Source organism: Pyrgilauda ruficollis, unplaced genomic scaffold (assembly GCF_017590135.1).
Source record: "Pyrgilauda ruficollis isolate IOZ18807 unplaced genomic scaffold, ASM1759013v1 scaffold8, whole genome shotgun sequence".
Lineage (NCBI taxonomy): Eukaryota > Metazoa > Chordata > Aves > Passeriformes > Passeridae > Pyrgilauda > Pyrgilauda ruficollis.
The window spans coordinates 3,448,062-3,458,839 of NW_024529932.1; positions in this window are offsets into that span (position 1 = coordinate 3,448,062).

Consider the following 10,778-nt stretch of genomic DNA (forward strand, 5'->3'; position numbering starts at 1 on the left):
TGAAAGTAAGGATATAAAACAGCCACGTCCCACCCACTCACTGCCAGTCTAAGCAGAATGCATTATTTAAGAGCCCGGGGCTGGTCCATGCTGGGAGGTGGAGACAGTTCCATGTCCTTGTACAGGATGCAGGTTCTCTCCAGGAAGGAATGAAGGCAGTAGGCTGTGCAAGCGCTTTCCCACACAAAGCCCTGAGAAGTGCACTTGCTCACCCCATCTCAGAGATGGGCAGCACCTCTTCTCCACATACAGAAACTCAGCTTTATGATTAGGTGACACAGGATGGGAGGGGGCTTAGGGGATAAACCTGGAGCAGACATGAATTAGGACACCTACTTGAAAATGGGTGAATGACAATTATGAATATTCCAAGCAGAAACAATACATTTCCTTGTTATTTCCTTGCACTCCTTTATCCCTTTCTTTCTCATCTGTCAGTCTGGAAAATTCTGACTATCATTTCAGTTTAGGTATCTGGAGCCTTGAGGCTTTCTCTATCTAATCATGATCCAGAATGGCTTATAATTAACCAAAAGAGCTATGAAGAACAAAAATGCTTATTGGCTTATTAACACTGTTTATATTGCCAGATGCTGACAGACAAGCAAATTATATACTGTCTGCAATTTTTCAGTTAAAGATATTCAAGGAGAGCCATTTCAACAGGTGGAGGTACACAAGTTGTTACAATGGAAGCATCTCCAAAAAAGCAGAAGTCCTGGATTGCTTCATTTCAGGTGTGAGAGTCTTTCCAGGTACATTTTGGCAGATACCACATGCTTGAAAAACAAGGTATAAATCAGGATTTTGAATTCACAACAGCCTGGTAGCATGATAAAATCAGTCAGTAGCTCTAAACACAAAACTTGGAGATGTTTTTTTCTTTTTTTTTAAAAAAAAAGGTTAATTCAATTTAATCAAAATATAACCTTTAAACTTCCAGAGCTTCAATCAAGAAGCATTTGGATCAAAATTCTGATTTTTACAGGAAAAAAAAAAAAAATGAAACCACATATTGGAAGAGGAATTGCATTCTCTGACATAGAGGCAAACACCTTCTCAAAATTTTATTTAATCAGAACCTCATTTTCAGTTGAAAAACAATTGCAAGACTTTGTGGGCTGGTCATAGTGTTTGATCCTATCCTTAGGTACTGTGAGTCACCTTACATCATGTTTAGACGCCACTGGAACCATTCTGAAGAACAGCATCAGTACCTTATATATTAGTGCAAAGCAGGAATTTTGTTTCAAAAATTTTGGAAGAAGAAAACTAACCTGAAAATTTAGATGCTATATTTTTTTCTCCAGTCATGACAAAATTATGTATTCTGTAACTTTCTGCTCTCCAGTCTTACAGAGACTGCAGAGATTATTTTAAGGAGAAGGACATATATATTCCAATTTTTCTCTCTGTCTACATTTCACTGACATTCTGGTCTTCAGTTTGTGAAGAACCGCAGCCCATGGGAAGGACCCGTGGAAGACTGTCTCCTGTGGGAGGGACCACATGCTGGAGCAGAGGAGGGGCGTGAGGAGTCCTCCCCCTGAGGAGGAAGGAGCAGTGTAGGCAGTATGTGATGAACTGAACAGTCCCATTCCTCATCCCGCTGTGACCCTGGGGGGAGGAGTGAGATAAAATTGGGAGTAAAATGAAGTCCAGGAAGAAGCTCCCAGTCCTACCTGCTATTCTTTCTTAGTAACAGCTTCTAATTGTGCATCCCAGGAGTTTTACATATGGGAGCTTAGTGACACTGCTCTGCCTGGCCACCCATGGCTCTTCTGTGCTATGTAAATGGGCATATTGACCTAAAAACCTGTCTCATGGGCAGAGGAATTTTGCAGGGGAAAAGGTTCAGGGCAATGAAACCATCAGACTGTTGGTTATTCTCACAATGCCACATGACTCACAACAGTCGGAGTCCCCCAGAATTTGCAGATGCTTTTCCTCTAAAGCATTACATGTTTTAAATATGACAATATGGTAATCCCAGCTGGGAAAAAAGCAGCAAATATTAAGCAAGAACTACTTGGTCCTGAAATGTGGCACTGGAAAAATGATGAGACATCTGGTCCCAGGTTTCAATAAAATTTCTCCAGTAAATTCCAGCAGGGTCTAACAGAGGTTTGTCTCTTTCTGCATACATGGAGCACATTTACACTCTTCAGGACATAGCTAGAAGAAAACCACACAAGAATATTTTATTAAGTGGAACTGCAGGACCACCGAGAGGGCAAAGGAGTGCTCTTGAGCCAGGCCAGTATGCTCTGGAGTTTTCAGCAGGGATTAGCATAGTCTGTCTCCTGACTGAGCAGCCTTTCACACACCCAGCACCCGCTGAATCCCTCCAGGCTCCCAGGACTTTGACTTCAGCTGTGCTCTTGCGAGGGGAAAGGGACAGCTCCTCAGAGGGGCAGCCTCCCTGAACAAGATCAATGCAACACTTGAGAACACAAAAAGGGTTTGTGTGAGATTCAGTTGCCTGAATGTAGGTGCTGTGTGGGCTACTTTGGCATACCCTGTGTGGTCTCGAATTGCAGCTTTGCAACAGTGATATGTCCCATAGAACCCATGTTGTTTTTGGTAGGTACCTTGGCTATCTTACACAACTAAAGGAACCTTGGAATTAAGATTTAGGCAACAAAGTGATTTCCCTACTGCCTCTGAAATACTTTGGTTGCTACCATGTCCTGTTCTTATAAACAAGATGTTTTTCATCACATTACTTCAACCTACAGTTCTTTGTTCTTGTAGCCTGGTAAAAAGCATTCAAATGAAACATGAGTCCTTTGAAAACATCCAGGTTACTCACAGCAACCAGACTGCCATGGGATGGTAATGCCAAGGTTTGTTTTAAATCAATGTGACAGAAATAGTGATTCATAAAATAGCTGCTACTCAGTGCAGGTAGGTCTGTAAATCATGCTATGAATCTTTTCCAGTGCTGGAAATGCCAACATCAGGTTTTCATATATTACTATTTTATGATTTATATTACAGTGCAGGCTTCCAGTGCCTTGCTACTCCTAGCACTGTACAAGCCCAAAGGTTCAGTATTGTAAATAGGGCAAATTTTGTGGGAGAGGCAATGCCTTTATTTAGCACAATGAAAAGCTTGGGAAGAAATGAGGTTTTCCTGAACACAAGTGCTTCCCCATACTTCTCTACCAGGTTTGAAATGGCTTTTGGTGCCCCCAAGCTCTGCTGATTTTCCCACTTGCATTAGTTAAGGTCTCCTTTGGCACTTAAGTAATGCGACTTGGACCCAAGTCCGCTCACGAGCTGCATCCTGCCTCAGACCTCATCTCTGTGTCAGGCACAAATTTGAAGTAAGATGTGAGGTAAAGAAAGGAGAAAATTCAGACTCCTGCTATGCCTCAGCATGGACTTAGAAGTGTTTGTGCCTGCAACATAGACTAGCTTCAAGAGCACCAAGGGCTGATGGTGTCACTCAGTGCCTGGATTTGGTGAGCACATCCAGGAGCAGGGGTTGGATGCACTCTCTGTTAGTTGTGGTTCACATTAGGCTCCAGGTTTTGCTTTGTCCAACATTCCACCCGCCACAGTAGATGCATCTGGAGGAACTTAAGTGTACAGAGCAGTACTGACCTCCCCTCCCAATAAGATGCTTTCTTCCTTCCATAGCCATCTGGATGACACTTCAGCAGTGGTATCTTGTAAATACGGAAGTATTGTGATTATCATTATTTCACACTCATTATCACTGCCCTGGCAGGCGTCACTGAAGTAGATATTAGCTGTTTTGCTACTTGGCAGTAAATTTTTAAGTGGTAGACATTACGGCTGGTAGCATTATGTATCTGTTGCATTTAACCTCCTTGCCTATTTCCTTAAAATGCTTTATTATATCAAATAGCAATCAACATTCCTCAGGGGTGAAGGTAGCTACGTGACATGTTTACTGAGGCAGCCAGCTGTCGCCACTTGGCAAGCAACTTTTATCATAAGCTGGTTGAATTTAACATATATCAGCATTTATCAGCCCCGACTTTGTCAGTTTTATAAACGAAAACCGAGAGACAATAAATCATTTGGTGCCCAGGTGATACTGCATACATAAGAGAGTATATTTACCAGGCCGTGTGGATTCAACCAACAAAAGGCACCTAAGGTTCTGTTATTTGATCTGTATTGAATATAGTCTCAGATACCTTTTTTTGGCACACAATCCACATCTGAAAGCTTTGGTGAGATGTGTGCTGGATGGTCCCATTTGTTTTCTTCTAGGCTGGCTGCTTCAGCCTTCACTCCTGCTCAGTAGTATGTCAACATTTCCACTGACTTCTGCTGAAGTGCTTTTGACTGAGCATCCCTAACACAATTAATGTCTTCTCACTTGTGGGGGATGGAGCACTGGGATGGGAGGAGAAACACACTGAGGTGGGATAAGCCTCCATTCTTAAACATAAATGATTGTCCTAATACTTTGCAACCATGCTTTATCCCAGTCTCAAGAGATGTCCTGTGAATCTTCCAGTGTTAACCAGCATTTGTAAGTGACATCTATACCAGTAAATCAAATGGGTCAATATCTGCCATCTGACCCTAGGGCATAAGTGGCAAACTGCTGCTCACATCCATATAACTAAATCCTTTTCTCCTCAAGTGTTGGAGGTTCATCCATAGCACCTACAGGGAACAGTTCTGTGTTGCTCCTGAAACGTGTCCAGGCTAGCTGTCATGGGATGAAAACCTCCCAGGGATTGCGCTGCAACCGTAAACACTGCACATGACTGCAGGACAGGGGCCACACCCTGCATTTGGGAATAACTTAGGTCATGCATTACTGTCCTTGCTTGGGACAGGATGGAAGAGTGGGCATGTTTTCCTGTCAGTGATTTAACACAGCCTGGAAAATGAGCCTGATCAAGTGTATGGCAGCAAGGGAAGTCCTCTACAGCATTGTTTTCATTGCACCCACTCACTGTAAGGTTAATGAATACTCAACTTCAGAGATGCTTACACTTTAATGTCAAGGTGGAAATTGAAATATTTGAAGTTTGGAAGGAAATTGTCATCCAAGAGGATATGTCCTTCATCAGTAAGAGTCATTAAGACCATATTTGTACTGCTTAATAGAAAAGGGCCAGGAAGTGATGTCTGGTAGAAGTTAAATGGCACCAAATGTCTCATTACCCACCCTCCAGTGTGCTAACTTTTCCCTTTGTGGGGAGTTGGGGGAAAGGTCCATTTTTAACAGCAAGAAACAGCAAGACAACACCTAAGCAGTGTGACCAAGCAGGGGCTCAGGCCTTCCCTCGCCTATATTTGGCAATTTATATCATGTTGCTGAGTTAAGATTTACAAGCTCCCCCCCACACCATTTTCCCACCCTGAGCTCTTTGCTAAGACAGTGTCAATCTTTTTACTTGACAGCAGTGATGAAGAATATTGCACTAATGTGCCTGGAGCCACCTTTTTGCAGCATGAGCACAGGCTGGTTCACTCAAGAGCTGGGAGACCTTCCATGCTCTTCCCACAGTCCATCCCAGAAGGAGAGAAATGTTTTCACAGATGATTCTGTTATTTGTGCCAGTCTCAGGGTGAAGAGCAGTGATCTCTGCTCTCACATGGGCACCTGAGCCTGTGAAAAAAAAAAAAAAAAGAGAGCATAGAAATGTTGTGAGCTGTGTAATGAAACATTCTTGCATCAGGTGGGATGAACATAAGCATCTAAACCCGTGCTGAGACCTGTGGGTCAATTGCAATATAAAAATAGCCATGGCCAGGGTACAGAGTGAAGTATCCAAATTCTTTCTGGTTAACACACAAATTGCTTACAATTTCCATACATTTTGCTTCCCTCAACATATCTGTAGCAGATTTTTGATGTCAAACTTTTCCAAAGCCTGTCTATGTAAGATGAGCGATTCAATGCTTATTTAATTAAAAATCTTTAGAAATCTTAAGATTGCACCACTTTTAAGCCTTTTTTACAACTGTCTTCTCATTCTCTTGTTCCAAGCAGAATTAAAACTTCCAAGATTGTCTGCTTTCAAATCTTGCATTCTTGGATAGACCTAGGACATTTTTAATGAAAAGTAGAAGCTTATTTCTCATTCTCACTATAGCAACATGAAAATCTACTGGGAGATGGCAACCCAGGGAGACCACTGCCCCTAGAAGCTTCCCAGCACATTTGCTGGCAAAGCATGATCTCCAAATTCAGTACCAGTCCTACCAGTCTCCCAGGCATTATTTTTAGCATTAAAAAACTGGCAAAGCATGATCTCCAAATTCAGTACCAGTCCTACCAGTCTCCCAGGCCGCAGCATTAAAAAACCTGAGTTGAAGAATGAGCAAAGAACAGGAGCTATTTGTTCATATCACAAATATATTATGAATGCAGTGAAAAACAGGAGATAAGGATGAAGCTTGTGAACACGATGCAGAGCTCAAATGGCCTGAAGCAGCGTACAACTGTAAGTCATGGGATGAGCTAATTGCTGCATGCAGAGCTTACAGCTCTGCAAGGATGGGAGTGGACTCAGGAGCTGTACCCTGTGTCGGTGTAAACCTGGCTACAGCACCACGATTGTTTTGGCAAAGGTTTTTGCTTCTCAGCAAAGTCTGAAAATCAGCTTGAAGCTTCTGCAGCAATGAAGAACAGCCCAGACGACACAGCTGCATCATTGATTTATTCTCTTTTCCTTCTTCCCTGCTTTTCAGCTGAAAACAGCCAAGCCCTTTCTTTCTCTCTCACAGCTTCCCTGCTACCAGAGGAAGAGGAAGAGCATAGACATGCTCAGGACTGCAGAGGAACATATATCTGCACCTTTCCTGCTGTTCCTACTGGAAGCACAGTCCTAGGACATGCTCCAGACAGAGCTGCTAACTTCTAACAGCCTTCGAAGCTATGAAACAGGAAACCTTTAAAGGACTGATTGCCTACAACTCTCTTTGCAAGTGAGCTATAACAATGACAATTGCAAAAACACGGCATTCTGCACCATATAATTCCAAATGCTCTAACAATGGTAAGTGATGCTCTGAAGTCTCCAGACATTGCAAGCTGTTACCTGAGCTTCCAGGTTTTTCTCTACATGTCCACTACAGCTCTGTTTGTCAAAGCTGGTAAGTCTACTCGTACTTGTTCCATCCTGGAAGCTCATACACCTTAACACTGTGAAAATTGTTTAAAACTTTCCTTTAACCTGAAAAATCTGTCCCACCACTGGCATGTAAATTCCCACCACCATACACAGGGATCATGCTTCACACTGTGATTCATTGAATCAGAGCTGACGTGACTGACCACAAGATCTCTCACAAAAACATATTTAAAGGGACATGAGACTGTTGGCTCTTCATTTCGTGTGACCACTGGACCCAAATTCAGCTATAAGTGCCGATGTTGCAGTGACACAACAGACTAAAACGGCTGTCCCCAAAATGGGGTGTGTGCAACATAATCCACTGGTATGCGGGGAGAAAACATGGCTTTGATACCATTAATAACTTAACTTAAAAAACCACAAACCAACAACAACAACAACAAAAAAAAAAACCCACCCCAATATGTTTTTTGGGGTGTGCCCCAACACTGTTGTAAGCTGCCAAATTCCCATCATACTCAGACAGCAATTTAATAAGGAAACAACCACCCCTTTAACACAACCTAACTTTAAACATTTCATAGAACAAGTATCAGCATTTCATTTCCAGATATGTTTGTCTGGATATTGGCCTAATTTCTTTAAATGAGTGCTAATAGGCTAAACAACTTTGAAAATACAACAAATGAAAAAGCTGCAGCATATTAGTTTGATTTTGAGTTTGACAAATGTTGTCCTACCTTTTCCAGGCTTATTTTGAACAAGCTGCTGTAGAAAAAAGTACATTTTTTGTTCATTCTACTGAAAGAAAATTGTAGCCAGTGCTAAACTTGTCTAAAAATTTTACACATCATCTTGAAGTTGTTTTATCTTTGAAGACTTAATGTCAGATTAATATTGATAGTCTATCTCACTTGAATCACCAACTCTTTATAGGCATTCAGGTGTGTGGTTTCCTTATCCAGGGTCATTATGTGTGTTTGGATATGCCCCTGTTCACACCTTTCTTACTCCAGGATTAATCATCCCAGTTTCCATTGTCCCCTAACATCCTTCCACACTTTGCCAGTAGTTTACAAGTCTATAACAGAGCTCTAGATAGCTCTTTAATGTTTTTTTTTTCAATAGAGCTTACATTAGATTCAGCCCGGAGTGCAATTGGGTTTCAGGATAACTCAGGTGGTGGTTCTGCAGCTGTTAGCAATGCTCAGCTGCAACATCGTGCCTTGCTTTAGAAGTACTTTTATTTAGGGCTGCCTTATAGTCATACTTAACTCAGATTTCAGCGAGATTTAAAGAGGAGTGCTTAACATGCTCCAGTGCTCCAGAAACTTTTCTTGTGCACACTGAAAAAATTAAGGAGTTACTGATCCTAACAGGCTGCCAGCTCGCTGCCCCACAGCTCCTGGTCTTTTCAGATCATCTGTTAGGTTTATGCAGGGCCAAACTGCAAAATTTAAGAGCAAACAGAGCAGAGCAGCCCTGGCCACTGTCACAGAGACCTTCAAAAGCCCAGGAGAGGTGCTTCTGTCTCTTCCAGTCCTGCTGAGTTGTCTCTCTGACAGCTGACCCTTAACTCTCCCCTGGATGTTTCTGCCCTGCCACAAGAAGCTTGCCTTCTGTATTAGTCCAAGCTCTCAAGTGTAACACATTCCTCAAGTGAAAAAGCACATGGATCTGAGGGAATGTGGCAGTTTTGAACCATCGTGTGCAAAAACCATTACTAGCACCAGCCTCTTCATACCTAAAACCCAAATACAAATCTAACCACCCTGCCACGGAGCAGAATCCAGGACAAACTCTTCTGCTCCTCTTCAGAAAGAAGAGCGTCACTTTAAAAAATCACCGTACTTTTAACTTGGACGATGCTGTGGAAGGAGAAAGATCCGATCTTTACAAATTCTTGTAACTTGCCCCCGGCAGCTGACGGGACCGCTCAGCTGGCAGAGAGCAGATTCCCGACGGCCTCGGGACCACGCAGGGTTGATACAAGACAGACCCTGGGCGATTTCGGCCACCCCAAAAAGCTGCGGGCTCCTTGTGCGGAGCGCGTCTCACGCCACTCGGGGCTCTGCCAAGGGCAGGTCAGCGCTGTCCTTCAAGGGCGAGCCCTGCCGGCTCTGACGACAATGTCACTGCAAAGGCTCTTGCCCCGCAGCAGCTCTCCCGGCGCTCCGATGCGCGCAGCCCGCCAGCACCGGGCCGTGAGGGCGGCGGCCCCTTCCGGCGGGCCCGGGCTGGCGGCCCCGCTCGGCCTGCCCGCCGCCGCCGCCAGAGGGAGCTGCGGGCCCACGTTTGGAGCGAGGCGGCGGGGCCCGACGGGGCGGGCCGAGGCAGCGCCGGGAGGGGGCCGCGGCCGCCTCGGCCGTCAGCGGGGCGTGAGGCCTGCTGGGCTGCCAGTGCCGCCCGCTGGGGAAGGGCCGGATCCCACAGCCCCGCCACGGCTGCTCCGGGTCGCCCTCAGCTCCTCGGCTGCCTCCACATCTCTGCTGCCCGGGAGCCGCCTGCTTTCGCGTTCCCCGTTCCCCTGCCCTTCCCTCCGCGCCATCGCTTTCAGGGCTGTGCACCATATCTCTGTCCTGCCCGGGTGGGGGAGAGCACCCCCGGCCCTGCCTCAAGAGCCCCGAAGGAGGGCGACGAGTCCCAAGCTCTCCCCAGAGAGGCAGCCCGGAGTTCGGCGCTGCCCAAGCCTGGGCGCTCCCGGGAGCAGAGTCCGGGCTGCCCTTGGACCCGCTGCCCTCGGGGCACGAGGGGACGCAGGGGCCGGACAGAGCCTCGTGGGGAGGGCTCCGGGGGTCAGCGGGGGAACCCTCTCTGCGGCCCCGGCCCTGCCCTGCGCGGCCCCGGGCCCTCACCTCTCCGCCTAAGGCGGGAGGCTGAATGGATTTCTCTGCCTTCCCGTCCTCCCCCCTTGCTCCTATAGAGTCCAGCAATTTAGCAAGTTCACCAAGCTGTGTCATGCTTCATGACTAATTCACATATTTAAATGGGAACGGTCAAAGCTGGACTATTTGATGCCAGCCAAGCGCATTTATCAGGTCAAAAAAGCTCACAATGGCTGGAGGCTCCGTGTGTGTGCGCGGGTGTCTAATATAAGCGCTTGCTCAGCGCTGGACCTGGAGTCGCCCCTCCTCAAAAAAAAGTCTAGGCCCACAAATAAATAAATAAAGCACTCAGATCGGTTGCAGCTTCCCAGAGCAGAGTCTCCCCCTGTCTCCGCCTCCTGGCCTGCCTCGGTTCCCCCCCCCCCCCCCCCCCCCCCGGCCCCCACCCAGTTGTGCCTATAATTTGTGCTTCATGGAATTAATCTGATCAATTACAGCGGTTTTCACGTGGCTGAGCAGTTTCAAAGGTGCCACATTTTATTATCTGCTGACCCCCTGACATCGCAGGTGCAGATTTAATGACGGAAAGAAGGGGGGGGAAAAGGAAAGGGGGGGGGGTGTTGGTTAAATTAGCCAAATGAACTTTTCTCTTCGGCGTCGCCACCGATAGACGAACGCGTGGATGGGTATTTGTGTGAGATGCGTGTGAGATGCGAAGCCCTCCGAGCTGTGCCCGGAGAGGCGGTGACGGGCCCCGGCGGGACGCGCAGCGCCGACGGTCGGGGCAGCCCCGGGGGGCTCGGCAGCGCCCGGGCGGCACCTCCGTGCTGCGGGAAGGGGTGCCACGTTCAAGGAAAACGAGCAAACTGAAGTTCAC